General features: G+C 43.1%; 1 non-coding gene across 1 annotated transcript; it reads right to left on the reverse strand.

Annotated features, from left to right (window-relative positions):
• Positions 1-2,078: 2,078 nt before the first annotated feature.
• Positions 2,079-2,152, reverse strand: Trnat-ugu. Its single transcript has one exon. It is a non-coding gene; the product is annotated as a tRNA-Thr (tRNA).
• Between the last annotated feature and the right edge of the window lie 19,735 nt (positions 2,153-21,887).

A 21,887-nucleotide genomic window follows, 5' to 3' on the forward strand; every position in this document is an offset into this window, starting at 1 on the left:
TGTTTCGTGGTTTCATGGATCGGCAAAGGCAGCTCAAAATCATGGCAACCACGTTCACCAGACGTAACCCCTGTCGATCTTTTTTTGGGGGAGGGGAAGGGTATTACCTTAGGGATAAAGTACACCAGCTCCTGATTTGCAGGCTCTTACAGTGCGAATACGAGATGCGGTAGAGGCGGTGGCGGAAGAGATTTTGGCAAAGACATGGAGATAAATTAAGTATTGCCTAGACGTTTCACGGCCAACAAACGGAGCATATGTGGAAGCTGGATCTACCACTGTTCCTTAGAAATGAATGTTTACAATCAGGGAAAAACTTTGTGCTCGTCCTGTTTGGTCATTTCATTATTATCCGACATTGGGATGCGATATGGAACTCCAGCTGCAAATCTAGAAAGAAGGAATACATGAGCTTCCCAACTGCACGGCATGCAAGGACGCTGCGATTCGGAAGGGCGAGCTGTATTTCACAAGAGTGAGGCTCTCAGCTTCCTTTATGATTTTTATAGAGAAATTTTTCCTTCGATGAAATTCATGATAGTTTGGTTTAGAGAACCGATCCAGAAAAGTTCAACGAACACACGTTAGGGACATTAAACTTCCTGGCAGATTAGAACTATGTACCTGACGGAGACTCGAACTCGAAACCTTTAATTTTCATGGACAAGTTGCCTAGTGACTGAGTCACCCAAGCACGACTCAGGATTCGTCCTCAGAGCTTTACTTTCGCCGGTACCTCATCTCCTACCTTCGAAACCCCACAGAAGTTCTCCTGCGGATCTTGCAGGGCCAGCACTCCTGGAAGAAAGGACATCGGGCAGGCATGGCTTAGCCACAGCCTGGTGGGGTGCTTCCAGTATCAATTTCATATCAGCGCACACTCCACTGCAGAGTGAGAAATTCACTTTCGAAACATCCCCCAGTCTGTGACTGAACTATGTCTTCATTCGTCTAGTTTTTTTCCTCTACTTCTTCTTTTAATACTGACAATACTAGCAGAATGGCAATATCTTGACTAAGAACGCTGGGTTTACCTATGATGGATTAATGAAATAATTTTTATGGGAATAAATCTTCAAGTAATGATTCATAATATCCCAATATTGTAATAAAGTTTATAATTACACACTGACGGTAAAAGAAGCAACACCAAAAAATAATTAATGTAGAGTAATGAAATTTCGGGAATACATTTGTCTTGGTAACATACTGAAGTGATTAACATTGCAAGATTACAGGTTAATGGAAGTCCATGATAAGCCATTGCAAATATGAAATGCTGGTACATTAATAATCGGTGTAATCGTTTGTAGAATGGAGTTCCATGCCTGTTGCACTTGGTCGGTCAATACAGGGATGGTTAATGCTGATTGTCGTTTACACTGGAGTTGTCATCCGATACTGTCTCATACCTACTCGATTGGAGACAGATCTAGTGATGGAGCAGGCAAAGGCAACATATTGACAATCTGTACAGAAAGCTGGGCCAAAACAACGGTATGTGGGCGAGCGTTATCCTGTTGGAAAACATCCCAGTAATGCTGTTCATGAATCGCAGCACAACAGGCTGAATCACCAGACTGACGTACAGATTTCCAGCCAGGGTGTGTCGGATAACCACGAGAGTGTTCCTGTCATCATACGAAGTCGCACCCCAGATCATGACTCCAGCTGTAGGGCCAGTGTGTCTATCACGCAAACAGGCTGTTTGCATGGGCTCAACTGGCCTCCTTCTAACCAGTACACGGTCGTCACCCGCACCGATGCACAATCAGCTTTCATCAGAAAACACAAAGGACCTCCACTCGCCCTCCAATGAGCTCTCGCTTGTAGCTACTGACGTGGCAAATAACGGTGGTTTGGTGTTAGTGGAATGCAAGCTGCACGGCGTCTGTCTCGGAGCTGTCCTTGAAGTAACCGATGTGTAACATATGAAGACAGTAAATGTTCTCGAAAGAACAGAATACTGTTGATGACCGTGCAGCTTTCCCCTGGAATAAATGATGACTAACTGAAACCCTCAGCTGCCGATAGGTGTTGTTGATATACCTCGCTCGATATGGATAGCTGAAAATGTGTGCCCCGACCGGGACTCGAACCCGGGATCTCCTGCTTACATGGCAGACGCTCTATCCATTTGAGCCACCGAGGACACAGATGAACAGCGCGACTGCAGGGACTTATCCCTTGCACGCTTCCCGTGAGACTCACATTCCCAACTGTCCACAATTCTAGATATGTAATGTACCTTATAGAGATCCCGGGTTCGAGTCCCGGTCGGGGCACACATTTTCAGCTGTCCACATCGAGGTATATCAACAAAACCTGTCGGCAGCTGAGGGTTTCAGTTAGTCATCATTTACGATATGTAACAGTTCCGAGTGACACCGTAGTGCCAACTGCAGCACATATTGTTGCTGCAGTTGCTGAACGATGCGCCAAGGCCATACGCCGTATACTATGTTCCTCCCTCTCGGTAGTGCCATTTGGCCGTACAGAGTCCGGACCTCTTGCGACCGTACACTATCGTGACAACCTCAGCAAGCATTCCTGCCAAGCCTTTCTGCAGTATCGCGGAAGGAACATCCAGATTCTCGTAACTGTGTTTCACGACCTCATTCAAACTCAGTAAAGTGTTGATAACGGCGTCTTTGTCGCCTTTAAAGCATCCTTGACTATCATCAGCTCACCACGTCTAATCTCAAAGTAAAATAACGCTCACGACCGTCACAGCGTGTATTTGAAACAAACATGATTTGCATTCTCTTAATGACGCTTCTAGTGCTACTATTATACGACTGGCGCGAAATTTGAATAGACATTAGCTTTCAGACGTACCCTATGTGATCAAAAGTATCCGGACACCCCAAAATACATACGTTTTTCGTATTAGGTGCATTTCGCTGCCACCTACTGCCAGGTACTCCATATCAGCGACCTCAGTAGTCATTAGACAGGTGACTGGGTGTTACTTGTATCGTATGTGTGTACGCGAGATTACCACACTGCTAAACATCCCTAGGTCCACTGTTTTCGATGTGATAGTGAAGTGGAAACGTGAAGAGACCCGTACAACACAAAAGCGTACGGGGCGACCTCGTCTATTGACTGACAGAGACCGCCGACGCTTGAAGAGGGTCGTAATGTGTAATAGCCAGACATCTATCCAGACCATCACACAGGAATTCCAGACTGCATCATGATCCACTGCAAGTAGGCCTACCATGACAATTAGGCGGGAAGTGAGAAAACTTGGAGTTTATGGTCGAGCGGCTGCTCATAAACCACACATCATGGCGGTAAATGTCAAACGACGTCTCGCTCGGTGTAAGGAGCGTGAACTTTGGACGAATGAAGAGTGGAGGAGGAGGAGGAGATTAGTGTTTAACGTCCCATCGACAACGAGGTCATTAGAGACGGAGCACAAGCTCGGGTTAGGGAAGGATGGGGAAGGAAATCGGCCGTGCCCTTTCAAAGGAACCATCCCGGCATTTGCCTGAAGTGATATAGGGAAATCACGGAAAACCTAAATCAGGATGGCCGGACGCGGGATTGAACCGTCGTCCTTCCGAATGCGAGTCCAGTGTGCTAACCACTGCGCCACCTCGCTCGGTGAATGAAGAGTGGAAAATACGTTGTGTGGAGTGACGAATCACAATACACAGTGTGGCGATCCGATGGCAGGGTGTGGATACGGCGGATGCCCGGTGAACGTCAGCGTGTGTAGTGCCAACAGTAAAATTAGGAGGCGGTGGCGTTATGTTGTGGTCGTGTTTTTCATGGAGGGGGCTAACACCCCCAGTTATTTTGCGTGGCACAATCACCGCACAGGCCTACATTGATGTTTTATGCACCTTCTTGCTTCCCACTGTTGAAGAGCAGTTAGGGAATGGTAATTGCATCGAGCACCTGTTCATAATGCACGGCCTGTGGCTGAATGGTTACACGACAATAACAACCCTGCACAGAATCCTGACCTGAATCCTGTAGAACACCTTTGGGATATTTTGGAACACCGACTTCGTGCCAGACCTCATCGACCGACATCGATACCCCACCTCAGTGCTGCACTCTTTGAAGAATGGGCTGCAATTCGCCAAGAAACCTGCCAGCACCTGATTGAACGTATCCCTGCGAGAGTGGAAGCTGTCATCAAGGTTAAGGGTGGGCCAACACTAATTGAATTCCAGCATTACCGATGGAGGGCGCCACGAACTTGAAAGTCATTTTCAGCCAGCCGGATCACATAGTGTAGTAATGCGTCTACCAACTTTCATTTATGTGATACAACTCTTTCTTTGTGTTGAGATTTTCTTTCCGTCAGTGTGTTTCATTTTTTAAATACGTAGGTTGCGCCAGATGATGCGGCTGAAAGCTGTGAAACTGGTAGAGTGGTCAAATAAAACAAAGTTTTACCAGCTATCATCGGTGTTTTTATTCGTTATGAGCTTCTGTGAAGTTTGGAAGGTAGGAGATGAAGTACTGGCGGAAGTAAAGCTTCTAGGACAGGTCGCGAGTCATGCTTGGGTGGCTTACTTGGTGGGGCATTTGTCCGCGAAAGGCAAAGTTCCTGATTTCAAGTCACTGTCTAGCACACGGTTTTAATCTGTCAAGAAGTTTCATACTAGTGCACACTCAGCTGCAGAGTAAACAGTTCTTTCTGTTAAGGATACTGGGTTTCAGTTTGCATTTATTCTTCCTAATAAGCGGAGACACCTGTGCTCTTTTGCGTTGCTTGGGACTTTTCGTTGCACAGGAGATTTACAATCAATGCGAGTGGAGAAAGGTGCCAATTTCACGGCTGCTTGAGATAAATCATCAGTTAGGAACCGCTACAGCTATCAAGAGTCCCAGCTGTTCTGCTGAGAGCACAAAGTAACAGCACGGCACTTCCCGAGATTTCCCCGGCGGGAGCTCGCGGATATCTGCAGCTGTTGGGCGTGGGCGACACGGCCGTATGTGGGCGGCGCGACATGCAGGGCAGGTTTGCCGCAGGCGTGGGCGACGCAGCCCCGCCGGGTCCCAGCGCTTCCGCCCACGCGCCACCAGGTGCCTACCAGCGATCTCGCTCTGAAGGGCTCCGACCGTGACTGATGGACTCTGAGATATCTCGCTCGAATCAGGAACGACTTCCTACTTCACAGATCTCTAGAGTTCCATGTGGCGAGCGATACTTGTTTTGGAATAGTGTCTCCCTGACATCAGCCTTAATATTGCACTTGCTCATAGAGCGAAAGGCACAGTTCCTGATTTCAAGTCACTGTCTGGCACACGGTTTTAATCTGTCAAGAAGTTTCATACTAGTGCACACTCAGCTGCAGAGCGCGATGCGTTCAGCTGTGATATAGGGAGACTGGGCAAAAACTAATTTTCAGAAGACATCACGCCAGTACCATGTAAAACCTCCTCGAGCCTTAATAATGCCGAGGAAGGGTCACAAGTTTCTTTCGTGTACCATATCCGTCTGAAGCCACTCATTGATGATTACAATCTGTACAGCCACTAAACTGCGAAACTGTTGATGGCTACGTTTCAATTGCTGTTAGTCCCAGTCATTTTCTGTGCGACTGAGATCGGGCCGTTTAGCTTGTCAGCTGTGGAGCATATTTATCGTAATTCGTTTTCCACTTTTTCTTTTTGTAGCATCTAATCCTTACTTTCATTAACCGAGGTGCTAAAATGGTTCGACCCACTTTTGAACCAGTGTGGTACTGTACCTTTTCCTTGTAAGTAATGTGATCTGTCTTTTAGTAGCTGTTGAAAGCTACGTTTCACTTGCTGTTGGTCCCAAACATTTTCTGTGCGACTGAGATCGGTGACTTAGCTTGTCAGCTGAGGAGCATATTATTCGTAAATCGGTTTCTATTTTTCCTTTTTGTAGCAGCTACTCCTTTTTCCAAGTCCATCCTCCTGATTTATGACCGAGTTACTACAATGGCTGGACACAATTCATTTTAAACTCGTGGAGTGCTGTACTTTTTCGCTGCAAGTAAAGTGTTCTCTGCCGGCCGAAGTGGCTGTGCGGTTAAAGGCGCTGCAGTCTGGAACCGCAAGACCGCTACGGTCGCAGGTTCGAATCCTGCCTCGGGCATGGATGTTTGTGATGTCCTTAGGTTAGTTAGGTTTAACTAGTTCTAAGTTCTAGGGGACTAATGACCTCAGCAGTTGAGTCCCATAGTGCTCAGAGCCATTTGAACCATTTAAAGTGTTCTCTCTTTTAGAATGGAAAACAGCTATTTCCGGCGTTTCTTTTCTGAGTTGGTTCAGATTTTGTGCTCTTATGATGACTAGAAATGAAATTTTGAATCATCCACGCCCTCAAAGCATGCTTTCACTGCAGTTGTGTCATATCAGCAGTGATAAACATTGAGTTATATATTACTCGTATTTTATCATTGTTATATGCAAAACACTTGAAATCCTATTTCCCTAAATAATACTGTGCACGAATAAGAAATTATAAATAACAATTTAAGAATTGATTTGGGAATGGATGCAGATCAAAATACTCGCATTAAAATTTTCATTGATTATTTAATTAACAATTCATAAAAGTTGATGGGCGAAGTTTATGGTAAATTGAAAGGAAATCAACTAGCTTATATCGTTATGATCCTGAGAAACGGGAGACCTACTTCCCGATTTCTGAACAACTATCACCCCACATTCAATTACTTAAGATATTAAAAAAGATGGCGTACATTTGACTTCAAAAACTTTGTCGTTCATGGAAACTCCTGAGCGCGCCAAATACCAAAAACAATAGTTACACGGAGGTATCCGCTGGCACTTCCCGTTAGGGCAGGTGGCCTGAGGAGCTGACAAATGCGCTTCCAGAGCCATCTGCCTAGGTTTTGAGTGTCTACCAACCTAGTAAAGCAGATTTACCCCCGCCTCCCGCTGTCTCAACAGGTGAGTGCTGTCACCTGCAACTCGGCAGTTCTGCTGGTACCGGGATACGGTGCAGGGGACCGAGGTGATGATAGACAAAACCTGATTTGGTTCTTTCAAATTTGCTTATTTTCCTGTTTATGCCTGCCGGCGCCAATCACGTATGTTCTGCGGATGTGATTTCATGTTAGCACGGTACTGGGCACCAGTACGTGGTGTTCCAAATATAGGAGTAGCTAGAAGCGATCTACGGGATTAAATCGGGATGGTTACCGGATTTGGACAATATGCCAGCACTAGTTGCACTTTCTTTTCATCTTAAAAAACCAAGGCACAATGATGAATGGATGAAGGACTGAACCACACGCCGCACGCGAGATGGTATCTACGCAGTATCGGAAAACAAAGTACAGTGCGACTAGTCAAACAGAGAAGAATGCAGCTGTAGACATCATTAACAGCGAGCATAATACATAAATGTTGAAAAACAAATCGTCTACAAACTTCGTAAGAGCAACATAATAAAAAATAATGTTATGTTAGCTCTCCTATTATTAAAAATCGATTTATATTGCACAAAATAAATAATGCTGAAAAATGATGTGTCAACAAACATGATAAAAAGAGCGCAATAACATAAATATTATATAAACTAGATTACAATCTAAGAAAACGATGCAGGTATGAAACTTCCCCTTTGAACAATTATACACGACTGTGCTTAACCTGACACACAATATTTTTTTTGCGCAACGCAATCTGACTTTCAAGAATCCCTACAAAAGAATGGCCCTGACTAACATTAACCTATACCTTTCACAAATCACTTACCTCACAAAAATCTTCGCTACTCAAGCTACTGCAATACAGCGAGCGCCACTACTGCCAGCTAAATAAAAGATTCAAACTACTGAAGGCACTAACTACTGATAGGGATAGTTAGCAAATGAAAAATATTAATAGAGAACAAACAATGTATTTACCTTAATATCAGTCAGTTCATGACAAATTACAAACCTCCGCCATCTCTCTCCCCACATCCACCACTGCTGGCGGCTCACCTCCAACTGCGCAACGCTACGCGCTGTTAACATCCAGCTGCCCCTCTACAATGGCAGACAACAATGCAAACTAGCCACAGACTGCACACAGCACAGCCAGTGATTTCATTTTCATACAGAGAGCACTACGTGGCGGCGGCGTTACCAATATAAGAACCTAAACAGCCTACTTACATAAAGAAAACATAAACAGCCTACTTACATAGCCCCCATGCTCCCCACAAAAAAATTTTTACATATGGTGTTGGGCATTGGCCAATACAGATTTGACAAAAATTTTTCACAATTACAGTAACAAAGATATAAAATGCACACACTTATTGATACAATGTTGGTCAAAAGCTAAAGTTTTCTCACAGTCCATAAAGATAGTCCTGATAATTCATCATAATAGTAATTACAGTTTCTCATTAGTAAAAGAAATTGCACACAGAAGTAGTGGATTGCCATGCAGTCTTGAAGAAGTAGTGTTGTCCTTCCAACGGAAAGACAGTGCTGACTCTTGACAGGCAGACAAGTAATGGGCCACAACAGAGCAAACCCACAGCAGAGTCAGTCGAAGTTTGGAAGAATATTGGTAGGTAGGTCATCACAGAGTAGACCCACTGTAGTCCTTGTAGAAATAATGGTATTGGTGGGCCATCAAAGATGCAGACCCACTGTAGTCCTTGTAGAAATAATGGTATTGGTGGGCCACCGAAGGTGCAGACCCACTGTAGTCCATGTAGAGACGGCCAGCAGCCATCTGTTGCGACTGTGCAGGTGCACAGTCACCATCGAAGAGTCTTGCGAAGAATATAGCAAGTCCATAAACCACCACTTGTCCACTCACAAAAAGTTTTTTTTGAAATGTCCTTAGAACCAGCAATGCTGTTATCCAGTCCCTTGCTGAATTTTTAACACACATGCAAACACTAACAGTCCCAACTTCTCACATATTGTCCATATACTATGACCAACACAAACGTGTGCAGTGAAATGTAACTAACAAGTTAATAATATCATGAACTGGTGACAATTACAATTTTATAACATAAGAATACAATAAAGGTACAAAATACATAATTAAAAACATAACAATATAGATAACATTTGTAGTACAGGCTTTACAAAAGAATAGAAATAGACATATACGTCAGTGTTACAGGAATTATGACATGAGTACATACATAGAAGATCAGAATAACTTGCGAAACATCAACTTCACACATGAGCATTTAAACAGAATGAATAATGTCTAACATCTTTACAAAGTAAATAACATATTATTAATGCCAATTATATTTGAGGATAACAGTATTCCTCATCATAGTGAATGTAGCTTAATATTAAAAGAGGAAAAAATTCTATGAAACTGCACTGAGACAGGAAGAAAACAACTACACAAGGGTACACAAACACATAGTGGGATAACACCAATAGGAAAGGATAGGGTTCGTTTTCAGTGTAACATTTGGTACTGCAGTCCAACCCAAAACTTCATATATCTTTCCTCTTATTTCATCCTTTGTTTCCACCAAAAAAATTCTATCTAAGCATGCTTTCTGTATTTATATGTTCACACATTTCTCACCTCAACATTTATTTCCAAGAAAATCCTACCTAAACCTGTTTTCTGTACTTTTTTTGTATAACTTCTCAATGCATTCTTTACCTATTCTCCATAGTCAGTTTCTTATATAGTCTACCCCCTCTTAAGCTAACTTAAATCTACTGAGCTCAGATATTAAACTAAGGGACGAGGCAATGCAGCAGCACATAAAACAATTAATATAAACAGCAATGAAAAAAAATGGAAATTTGCAAAGCAAGCTACAGTAAATCTAAATTACCAAGCAATGCAACATTACAACTAATATGAGCCAATGTGCAGCAACAAGAAAAATAAATGAGTAGTAAAACTGGCTTAGCAGAGTAACCCAAAGTCAAATTCAGTAACACTATGCCTGGCAAACAGCAGCTTATATCTAAACATGATATAGCTCAAGCAGAAAAAATAGTACACTAAAGATAACAATGCAGATAAGGGAAATGTATAATCACATCTAAATGTCTAAGTAATTAAAGTGGTGCACCACAACAACTTATTGTAAAAAAATATTACCATGTACTTGAAAAGAAAATTATGTATGCAGTTACTGTTACTAGTCCCTTCTTATTGTTCTTTCCTTTCCAAGTGCTCCTTTTTTGAAGAATGTGGATCACAAAATTATTATTTAATAGATCTGTTGACAGAAAGTGTTCACATTAGCAAATGCATTTAATTTTATTTTATGAAACCAATGCTGCAACACAGCTGGAAAACAGATGTCAAATGAAATAAGCAATTACGCAAACCAAAGCATAAAAACATCATTCAATAGCTATGTGGCATTTCGTAAGTCAGTAGCTCTCAACTCTCGTAGAAAGACACTTGTCATTATCAGGTTTGCAGATGTAAGAATATTTCCCATCAGTTCATAAGCATTTCAGTAAATATCATAAATTAAGAGCTCCACAGTGTAATCATATGTTTTCAAGTTCGACCGTGTCGTTTTTGCGATGCTTTCTACAAAGGAACGTCAATAGCGAGGATAATGGCCTCCCTTTTTTCTTTCTACCTGTGCCGCTGAAAGGCTAATGGCTTTTTTTTCGGGCGGCTGTCGCCCAGGTGGGTGCCCGCGATGCATTACGTGCAGGTGGTCACTTAACTTTCTTACGGAAATATTTACGACAGCAGTTTCCGCTACAGTGACAGTCTCACATAAAAATATTTCACAGGTCAAGAATTAGCATTGCAAATCTGTAGAAACAAAATCCTATAAATATAAGTGTCCAAAAAAAATATTCGTCAGCATTGTGATACAGTCACGCATTTACGCACATTTCATAACTCTTAAAGTACGATTCTTGGTTTCCAACATACTTCTTATTCCTCATATACGGTAGCATCATCTTATTGATCATAAACATATCTCAACAGCATAGTACACATCGTCATCGTAATAATATCATAACATCTCAGTCAATTCTCAAAATCGTCGTAGCTCCCTCCAATAATTTCAAAACCTAAAAAAAATTCTCTGCTCATTTCAATAGTGTCATCTACCTCAAACGTACTTTAAAATCATGCTCTCTTACCAAATATATCATTCAAAGCTCTCATAGTATCACAATGGTTCCGAAAAAATATGAGCATTTCACAAAGTACAGACAAAATACAATTTCATAAGTGTGAAGTTATCCAACTGTGTAATTGCGTAAACATCTGTCACTGATGTAATAAAAAAGGTTTATCTCTCAGTTACATGATCAGATAGCTGTGTAATTTGTGTGTTAGAGAAATACGGTACCGATGTGTAAAGTTGTATAAGCAAATACCATATTAGCTAGGGTTCCTTGTGGTTGCCACACACATGGTACACAAAGTAAGTGTGTACCACCCTGAGGATTAATGTAACTATACCCTCAGGTGTTACAGATTACAGCAATGGAATGAAATGTATCACGGAATACTTTCTTTGTAATTCAAAAATCTTTAAAAATAAATGTTTTAAGTACAAAATTAATCACTCAAATACGTGTCCTGTAGCGCTAAATATGCGTCTTGCTGTAAGATAATCTCTGTGGAAGTGTCGTAGTTATCGTCCTCCAAAAGCTAAGTTCTGCAGAAGCCAATGTACTTACCTCATGATAAACAAAAGTGAAATGCTTTGCATATAGATATCTTAGTTATTACGCTATTGCCGTGATGAAGAAAGTACTGTGCTGTAACGTATTGTTGTGCTACGGAAAAGGCTGTCTCATTGTAGCTGTACCACAAAAATTACTATTAAACATGTTTTACTTTCCAGATTAATACAGAAAAACTGTGCAGATATAAAACAGATACTCCACAAGAGCAACAATGTAAATTGTGTCACACATTAGTAACGTCGTGATATAGTCGTGTAGCTGTCAAATAAACTAACCACTGTGTCACCCGGTATCTCACAGAAAGTACTTTAAATACAGAATGTATTTTCAGGTAACCAAAATGTTGCATTAAAATCTCATTAGCAGTACTGGTAAATGTTCTAAGTATGTAAGCCTGATAGTCGTTACGTAATCATGCAACTAACAAGCAAGAATGTACAAATACAACACTGTGTCGTCTGTTCACTATAACAATGCATTCGTAATTTCTGTTTAAAAATGTTCCCTAGGTTCTAGACTGGATATTTAACTTCAAACATTGTTGTATGTTAGCAGTTTCTTAAGTCTAACACAGCATACTAGTAATGTAAAGGGAAAAGTTATAGCAAAGACTAAGTTAAAAAGCAGATTATCTTTCTATAAACGGTTTTACATGTGAAATGTGGTGTAAACCTTTACTCTTCCTAGTGCACAGAGTTTCAACTTCAAGCAATTATCATGTTAGTCAAAATATCCACGGGTGTGCTGCCGGTCTATAGTTCCCAACGGGCACAATATTTCGGCGATCATACATGTCGCCATCATCAGGTGAACTGACGGATTGAGCTCCTGTGAACGTGCCGACACGGAGATCCGTACGCTATGGCTCCTCAGAGGGAACTGGGTTCGGTCGCGGCAGCGGCCGATTTAAATACCCTCCGCCCGCGGCGCGCTCCCTCCGCCGTCCGCGCCCCGCGCCACGGTCGCGCGGTGGAACAGATTGCGACGGCGTCTGAGATGACGTCGGAGTGATGGCTCTGTCCGCCGTGGTCATCACAACTATACGTTTGCTCGATTTACTCTTGATTAACCCGATCGCTGGTTCCCAAGCCTTGCTAAGATTATAGCCACAGTCACGGTTTATGAGGTCGTCATTGGTGCGAATTTCGATGGCCTCTCTAACAACGCTGTCCCAGTATCTCGACGTCTGTACCAGAACCCTCGTGCGGTCATATTCCATGGCGTGATTTTCCGACAAACAATGTTCAGCGACCGCCGACTTGCTCGGATACATCAGGCGAGTGTGCCTCTGGTGTTCACGGCATCGATCCTCGACGGTACGCATCGTCTGACCAATATACGACTTGCCACATTGACACGGAATCTGGTACACGCCGGCCTTCCTCAAACCGAGGTCATCTTTGGCGCTCCCCACCAGTGCACAAGTTTTATTTGGAGGACAAAACACAGTTCCGACCCGGTGTTTCTTCAGAATGCGAGCGATTTTCCCCGAGAGTGCGCCTGTGTATGGAATAAATGCAGTGCCTACCTCCTCCCTCGTGACTTCATCCATCTCAAGAGGTTGTGCTGCAGTGGTTGGGCGGAGAGCACGTTGAATCTGCCACTCTGAGTACCCATTTTTCCGAAATACAGTTCTCAGATGTTCCAATTCCTGGGGTAGACTCTCTGCGTCAGAGATAGTGCGCGCCCTATGTACTAGAGTTTTAAGTACCCCATTCCTCTGTGAAGGGTGGTGGCAGCTGTCTGCGTGCAAATACAGATCAGTGTGCGTAGTCTTCCGATACACCCCATGACCTAGGGTGCATTCAGCCTTTCTCTTGACCAAGACGTCAAGGAAAGGTAATTTACCCTCCGTTTCAGTCTCCATAGTGAATTTGATGTTGGGGTGTATGGAGTTTAGATGTGTAAGGAAGTCAAGGAGTTTATCCATACCATGTGGCCAGATGACGAACGTGTCGTCCACGTAACGGAAAAAGCAAGTAGGTTTCCATACGGATGACGACAGGGCTTCCTCCTCGAAGTTCTCCATGTACAAATTCGCTACCACCGGTGAGAGTGGACTACCCATGGCTACTCCCTCCGTTTGTTCGTAGTATTCTCCATTAAAAAGAAAATACGTGGAAGTCAAGACATGCCTAAAAAGTTCAGTGGTCTTCTCGTCAAACTTCTGACTAATCAATTCTAGTGACTCTCGCAGGGGTACCCTCGTAAACAAGGAAACGACGTCAAAACTCACCATGATATCTGACTCATCCAACCTGAAGCTGTCAAGGCGTTATCATGTTGTATATATCGGTAAAGAATGCTAAAATTTTTCTCAAGGCTAACGTCTTATGTTATTTTTCTCGGATCCAGCGGGCGCACGTGGCTGCCTGCTGTGCGAGTCATTGTCTGTCTCTTTGTTGGCGCGCGCCGTTATTGGGATTAGGAGACCTAACTTCTACAAATTCATCGTGACGAGAGTGCTCTGCTCTGATTAAATCTCGCCAGTTCTGATGCAATTCAGGTCTGTCGTTACGATCATATCGTCTGTCGTCATGTCGGTAGATTCCATAGTTTCTTTCTTGTCGGTCACATGGTGGAGAATTTCTCCCTGAATCGTAACTACGCGCTGGACCGTTGCGTCTGAAGTTATTCTGTCTCCCTTGATAATAATTATTTTGGTTCCCATATTGTCTGTTTCTCTGATTGTCTCTGTGATAGTCATTACTGCGGAGAGGTGATCTTTCCCTGTAATTATGACTACTCTGCCAACGGTTGTCATACGGGTGGTGTCTATTTTGGTCACGATTTATGTGGTGAGAATAGCCTTGTCGCGTCCAGTTATCATTTCTGTCGTCATGGAATTGTGACGGATGTGACCTGTAGTGATTGTTTTCCTGTTTTCGCATCCCGCGACTGTCTGTGTCAATTTCTAATTCTTGTAACAGTCCCTGAAAAGCTTCAATGTCGTCTTTGCAACGTCCTGCTAAAATAATATGTCGTAAATGTTCAGGCAGTTTGATTAAGCAAATGCGGATGAGTTCTGAGGGGCTGTATGGGTTTGACAGGTATTGATTCTTGTGCAACATGTCTTCAAAATATTTCACAAGACTGGAAAATTCAGATTGTTCGAAGTGTTTCATCATTATGATGCTATGTTTTACTCGGTCTTGTGTAGCTTGAGACCAATATGCTGAGAGGAAGGCATGATAAAAATCTCCTTCACTGTGACAATCGTGAATGACCGATTGCATTCTTACACCTGGTTCATTCTCTAAGTAGCCACACATAAATTCTAACCTGTGTTCCAATGACCAGTTGGGAGGGAAACAATGAGAGAATTGATGGAGCCACGCTTGTGGATGAATGTCGTTGGCAGAATTCTTAAACGTTCTGAATTTACGTGTAGTAATGAACAGCTTATAGTCAAAATCATCGTGTCGGCGAGTAGCATATCGGTCATTGTTACGTCATGTCGGCGGTTCCATCTCAAAATTCGGTGTACCTTGCCAATTTCTTTCATAATTACCGAAATGCCCTGTGTTATTATTTTGTGGCTTTTCTGTATTTCTAAGTTCCTCTTCCCCTGTTGGAGCGCGAGTGTCCTCTGAAATATGTAATTCTTGTATTACCTGTGTCAGCTGATCTTGTACTTCCCGGATTTCTCTTTGGTGTTGCGTATTAATTTGATTCAGATTTTGTTTCAGTTTCCTAATTTGTTCGCACTCTTCTGTGTCATTAAAGACTACCGGTTTTGTGTCATTCAGATTATCATCTACCTTCGCAGATAAATTATTTAGCTGATCCGAAAGTTCAACTACTTTCTCTGATAATGAGCTAATTTCCTCCATGTGTCTTTCTGAAACAATTTTCAGAGTATCTACTGTGTCCTTTAAGTTTTCCTGAGTTTTTGCAAGTTGCGTAACCGAATCAGTAGATGCAACTGAGTCCATTTTAGCTTGCAAGGTCTCATGATTTTCATGAACAATAGTTTGCAGTTCTTTTATGGCTGCTTCGTGATTCTGTAATGCATTTTCATGCCGCGAAAATATAGGCTGAAAATGCTCACAAATTTTTGTTTTTATGTCATTACAGACTTTTTGACATTTCGATTCAATGTTATGTAACTCAGTAGTTAAATCTTCACGTGTTTGTTCAAGTGTGGTGTCTAACTTCCGAAGATTTTGTTCCATTGTGTCTAACTTTTGCAGCTTTTGCTGTGTTTGTCTCTGATTTTGTTCCATTTGTTGCATTAGTTGTAATAACAATGCATTAGTGTCTGGAATCTGTTCCTCTACTCTTTTCGGCAGTGCATTTGCACCGGCAACATTCACATTTTGACAAGCTGAAAATGTGTCTTGACTTATTTGAGAAAACGGTGAGGACGCAAAACCTGAATCTACAGTATTTGTAAAATTGTGTCCTGTCATTTCGGATTCCTGAGGCGAGCTGTTGCCGACCGATCGATCGATAATGCTTCCCTGTTCACTACCTGTTTCACTGTCTACACCATTATTTACCGCCCGCTCCATTTCCCTATGCACAGTTACCAAATTACTACTTGGAACGTCTGTTAATTCACTACACAGTGGTGCTGATAAGCTACGCTCGTCGTCACTATTATTTCTCAGTTTACTTTGGAGCCTAGTGTTACGTTTTTCACACGCCATTATTGTGACAATATTTCACACGATAACACAGAAAAACACAATTTGAAGAGCAAAAATAAGAGAACACATTAATATAGCACTGAAAATAATATCTAGTTAATTGCAGCTGCGAAATACTTGGTGCAAATCTACATGCATGCCACAACTGTTTTACAGTACAACAATGAAAAACCACAACTACCAAGGAAATTCTCTCTATAATTACGCGCTAGCAATAAACAAAAGCTACACTAAATACACAAACTACAAGAAAAAATCAGAAGATTCCAGTGAGGTATCCTAGGCTAAGGGTCTCCATATTGAAAGGAAATCAACTAGCTTATATCGTTATGATCCTGAGAAACGGGAGACCTACTTCCCGATTTCTGAACAACTATCACCCCACATTCAATTACTTAAGATATTAAAAAAGATGGCGTACATTTGACTTCAAAAACTTTGTCGTTCATGGAAGCTCCTGAGCGCGCCAAATACCAAAAACAATAGTTACACGGAGGTATCCGCTGGCACTTCCCGTTAGGGCAGGTGGCCTGAGGAGCTGACAAATGCGCTTCCAGAGCCATCTGCCTAGGTTTTGAGTGTCTACCAACCTAGTAAAGCAGATTTACCCCCGCCTCCCGCTGTCTCAACAGGTGAGTGCTGTCACCTGCAACTCGGCAGTTCTGCTGGTATCGGGATACGGTGCAGGGGACCGAGGTGATGATAGACAAAACCTGATTTGGTTCTTTCAAATTTGCTTATTTTCCTGTTTATGCCTGCCGGCGCCAATCACGTATGTTCTGCGGATGTGATTTCATGTTAGCACGGTACTGGACACCAGTACGTGGTGTTCCAAATATAGGAGTAGCTAGAAGCGATCTACGGGATTAAATCGGGATGGTTACCGGATTTGGACAATATGCCAGCACTAGTTGCACTTTCTTTTTATCTTAAAAAACCAAGGCACAATGATGAATGGATGAAGGACTGAACCACACGCCGCACGCGAGATGGTATCTACGCAGTATCGAAAAACAAAGTACAGTGCGACTAGTCAAACAGAGAAGAATGCAGCTGTACACATCATTAACAGCGAGCATAATACATAAATGTTGAAAAACAAATCGTCTACAAACTTCGTAAGAGCAACATAATAAAAAATAATGTTATGTTAGCTCTCCTATTATTAAAAATCGATCTATATTACACAAAATAAATAATGCTGAAAAATGATGTGTCAACAAACATGATTAAAAGAGCGCAATAACATAAATATTATATAAACTAGATTACAATCTAAGAAAACGATGCAGGTAACAAGAACTTAAACGTCAGTCGTCCTGGGAGAACATGGAACGACTGATGAGACGTGCTGGGAGATGATACTTAAAACCGAGGACAAATTACTGGAAGGGCCTGTAGAGGGCAGGGAGGTTAGCAGGAAGAGGTAAGTGATGAATCGAAATGCTTTAAAAAGAGAATAAGATGCAGAACAGTATGGTATTTAAAAGATTCACGTGGAAACAAAAGAAACCGGCACGGAAAAAGTATGACTACGAAATGTGAAACGACAACAGACGACGCTCAGAGACCCTAAGATGAGCGAAAAGTCGGTCTAAGAAACCAATGATGGTAAACAAGTGGAAGCAACAAACAGTATCCCTACATACAAATGCGATGTTGTGCCTGAGTAACTGAGCGTGGTCTGGCTCTGAGCACTATGGGACTTAAAAAAATGGTTCAAATGGCTCTGAGCACTATGGGACTTAACATCTGAGGTCATCAGTCCCCTAGAACTTAGAACTACTTAAACCTAACTAACCTAAGGATACCACACACATCCATGCCCGAGGCAGGATTCGAAACAGCGACCGTAGCGGTCGCGCGGTTCCGGACTGTAGCGCCTAGAATCGCTCGGCCACCCCGGCCGGCGAGCGTGGTCTGTTGCTTACGGTTTATCACGTAATTGCTCTGATGCGTGCTGCTACAGCGAGTGCATTCCAGGCTTTGGTTATCATGTCCAAAGGTCAACCAACGGAATCTTCATGAGATAATACTGCAGCCAGTTGCCAGCATTCCTTCTCCTCGTAATACTGTGTGCGCAGTCTGCAGGCAACGAAGAATCCCTTCCACTTGACGATAGTCGCTCGCTTTTCCGACACTTGTTTGAACTGATCAGCATACGTTCTTATTCCGCCAAATCTAACGCTTATTCAGTAATAATGTTTACTGTAATATGTGTCATTGTTAAATATGTTTATTAATTCCTAAATACCCCACGGTTTCTAAATAAATGCCGACCGTAGTGGCCGCGCGGTTCTGGCGCTGTAGTCTGGAACCGCGAGACCGCTACGGTCGCAGGTTCGAATCCTGCCTCGGGCATGGACGTGTGTGATGTCCTTAGGTTAGTTAGGTTTAACTAGTTCTAAGTTCTAGGGGACTAATGACCTCAGCAGTTGAGTCCCATAGTGCTCAGAGCCATTTGAACCATTTTTCTAAATAAATTAGAGGTAGCATCGGACCTACGTTTTGCTGACACTTGCAATCCTGGCTGTAGTAAAAAAAATCATGTTCTGTAATCGAGCAGGTAGATGTCATTGTTTGACTGTCGAGATGTGGCTTCTCCCTATTTTTTTTTAATTCTATCCGTGCTCATTATCAGTTTACGGAAGCAACTATCTACCGGATGCTAACAGAACGGACCACTACCCGTTCAGATACGAAGTCGAAATTGTAGTTGTGTAAGCTTCTGCAAGGACTGCATGTGAGTTCTGTGGTAGGGAAGGCGAATAATCGACTTAGGTTTATTGGGGGAATTTTAGGAAAGTTTGGTTCACCTGTAAACGAGACCGCACATCAGACGCTAGTGCAACCTGTTCTTGAGTAATTCTCAAGTGTTTGGGATCCGCACCAGTTGGGACAAAATGAAGACATCCAAGCAATTCGGAGGCGGAATGCTAGTTTTGTTACTGGTAGGTTCGAACAATACATTACGGAGGCGCTTGGGGAACTAAAATGTCTATCCCTGACGGGGAAGGCGACGTTCTTTTTGAGGAACAAAATCGAGAACGTATGGAAAACCAGCATTTGAAGCTGACTGAAAAACGATTCTACTGCCACCAATATACATTTCTCGTAAGGGCCAAGAAGATAAGACACGAGAAATTACGGCTCCTAGGAAAGCATATAGGTAGTCATTTTGCCTTCGTTCTGTTTACAAGTGGAACAGGAAAGGAGATGACTATTAGTGGTACAGGGTGCCCTCTACTGCTCGTCGTACGATGGCTTGCAGTACAGGTATGTAGATGTAGATGCAGATGTAAATAGAACAGTCTGATAACAGCCCCTGTTTCTAGCATGAAGATCGTTCCAAGGAGGATCAAGCTTGTTCTCTCGCTCTCGCACCAGAGAGAAACGATCTCCACGAAACCACACCGCTACCAAAACGTCGTCGCTGGATATTATTCCTCTCCATTTCGCTATCCCTATAACACACTTGGACGAACTTCCAGTTCCGCAACTGCTCGAATACCCTGGCGCAAATAGAAACGTAGGTGTGTGTTAAAAAATATATTTCCGTGCATTTTTTTATGGTTTGTATTAACCAATTGCACTAGCCTCTCTCCGCACGTTCGGTCTGAGGTGAGTCACCTAACGTTACTGCTGGATATATTTCGTAAGCCACATCAAATACTGACGAACCGATTCCACAGACCGAACGTGAGGAGAGGGGCTAGTGTAATTGTTTAATACAAACCATACAAAAATGCACGGAAGTATGTTTTTTAACACAAACCTACGTTTTTTAAATGGACCCACGTTAGTTTTGTTAGCACATCTGAACATATAAACAAATACGTAATCAGAGCCGTTTGTTGCATTGTAAAATGTTAATTACATCTGGAGATATTGTAACCTAAAGTTGACGCTTGAAACCTCCGACGTTCAGTTGCGTGTTGTAACGAACACTGGCCACGGTCGGCGAGCAGCATCTGCAGGGACATGTTTACGATGACGACCGTGTTTACGAGTGTGGCTGTAGTGCACTGTTGTGGTTTGGTCTAGCTGTCGCAGTGTTCGCATGTAGCGCTTGCTGCTATTGTTATTTTGCATTCGTCTCCGCACGCAGACCAACTGTAGTACACCGTGTTACCAGACGTCTGTGATAGTGTAGTGTTGTAGGAACTGTGACCATGGTGTATTCAAACTCTGAAAAGGCGGAGATGATACTCCTCTATGGCGAGTGTCGACGAAATGCAGCTGAAGCCTGCAGGGTGTATGCAGAACGGTACCCGGACAGAGTCCAACGTGCCGCACATTGCAAAACATCTACCGCCAACTGTATGCAACAGGTATCGTCGTAGCACGCAAACGGGTCCGTAACAGGCCCGTCACAGGAGAAGCGGGTGCAGTTGGTGTGTTAGCTGCTGTTGCCATGAACTCACACATGAGTACACGGGACATTGCGAGAGCCGGTGGACTGAGTCAAAGTAGTGTCATGCGCATACTGCATCGTCACCGCTTTCACCCGTTTCACGTGTCGCTACATCAGCAATTACATGGTGATGACTTTAATCATCGAGTGCAATTCTGTCAATGGGCATTAACAGAGAATGCGTTGCAGTTCTACCTGTTTACCGATGAAGCGAGTTTCACAAACCACGGGGCAGTGAATCTACGGAACATGCATTACTGGTCCGTGGACAATCCTCGCTGGCTCAGACAGGTAGAGCGACAGCGACCGTGGACTGTAAATGCATGGTGCGGAATCATTGGTGACCACCTCATTGGTCCTCACTTCATTGCAGGGGCCCAAACAGCTGCAACATACATCGCGTTTCTACAGAATGATCTGCCAACGTTGCTCGAAAATGTCCCACTGGAAACGCGTCGACGTATGTGGTATCAGCATGATGGTGCGCCTGCACATTCCGCAATTAACACTAGGCTGACCCTTGACAGGATGTTCGACGGGCGTTTCATAGGACGTGGAGGGCGCATAAACTGGCCAGCCCGTTCTCCTCATCTTTCACCTCTGGACTTCTTTCTGTGGGGTACGTTAAAGGAGAATGTGTATCGTGGTGTGCCTACAACCCTAGAGGATATGAAACAACGTATTGTGGCAGCCTGCGGCGACATTACACCAGATGTACTGCGGCGTGTACGACATTCATTACGCCAGATATTGCAATTGTGTGCAGCAAATGATGGCCACCACATTGAATATCTATTGGCCTGACATATTGGGACACACTCTATTACACTCCGTAATTGAAAACGGATACCACGTGTGTACGTGTACCTCACTCCTCATGGTAATGTACATGTGCGTCAGTGAAAAAGACCAATAAAAAGGTGTTAGCATGTGGACGTAATGTGCTGTTCCAGTCTCTTCTGTACCTAAGGTCCATCACCGTTCCCTTTGGATCCCTACGTAATTCGGTGCTCTCCGATAAACACGATCGAACAGCGGAGGAGTGGTACTCAAGCGTCAACTTTAGGTTACAATATCTCCGGATGTAATTAACATTTTACAATGCAACAAACGGCACTGATTACGTATTTGTTTATATGTTCAGATGTGCTAACAAAACTAGCGGGGTTCCATTTAAAAAAACGTAGGTGTGTG

Source organism: Schistocerca americana, chromosome 7 (assembly GCF_021461395.2).
Source record: "Schistocerca americana isolate TAMUIC-IGC-003095 chromosome 7, iqSchAmer2.1, whole genome shotgun sequence".
Classification (NCBI taxonomy): Eukaryota; Metazoa; Arthropoda; class Insecta; order Orthoptera; family Acrididae; genus Schistocerca; species Schistocerca americana.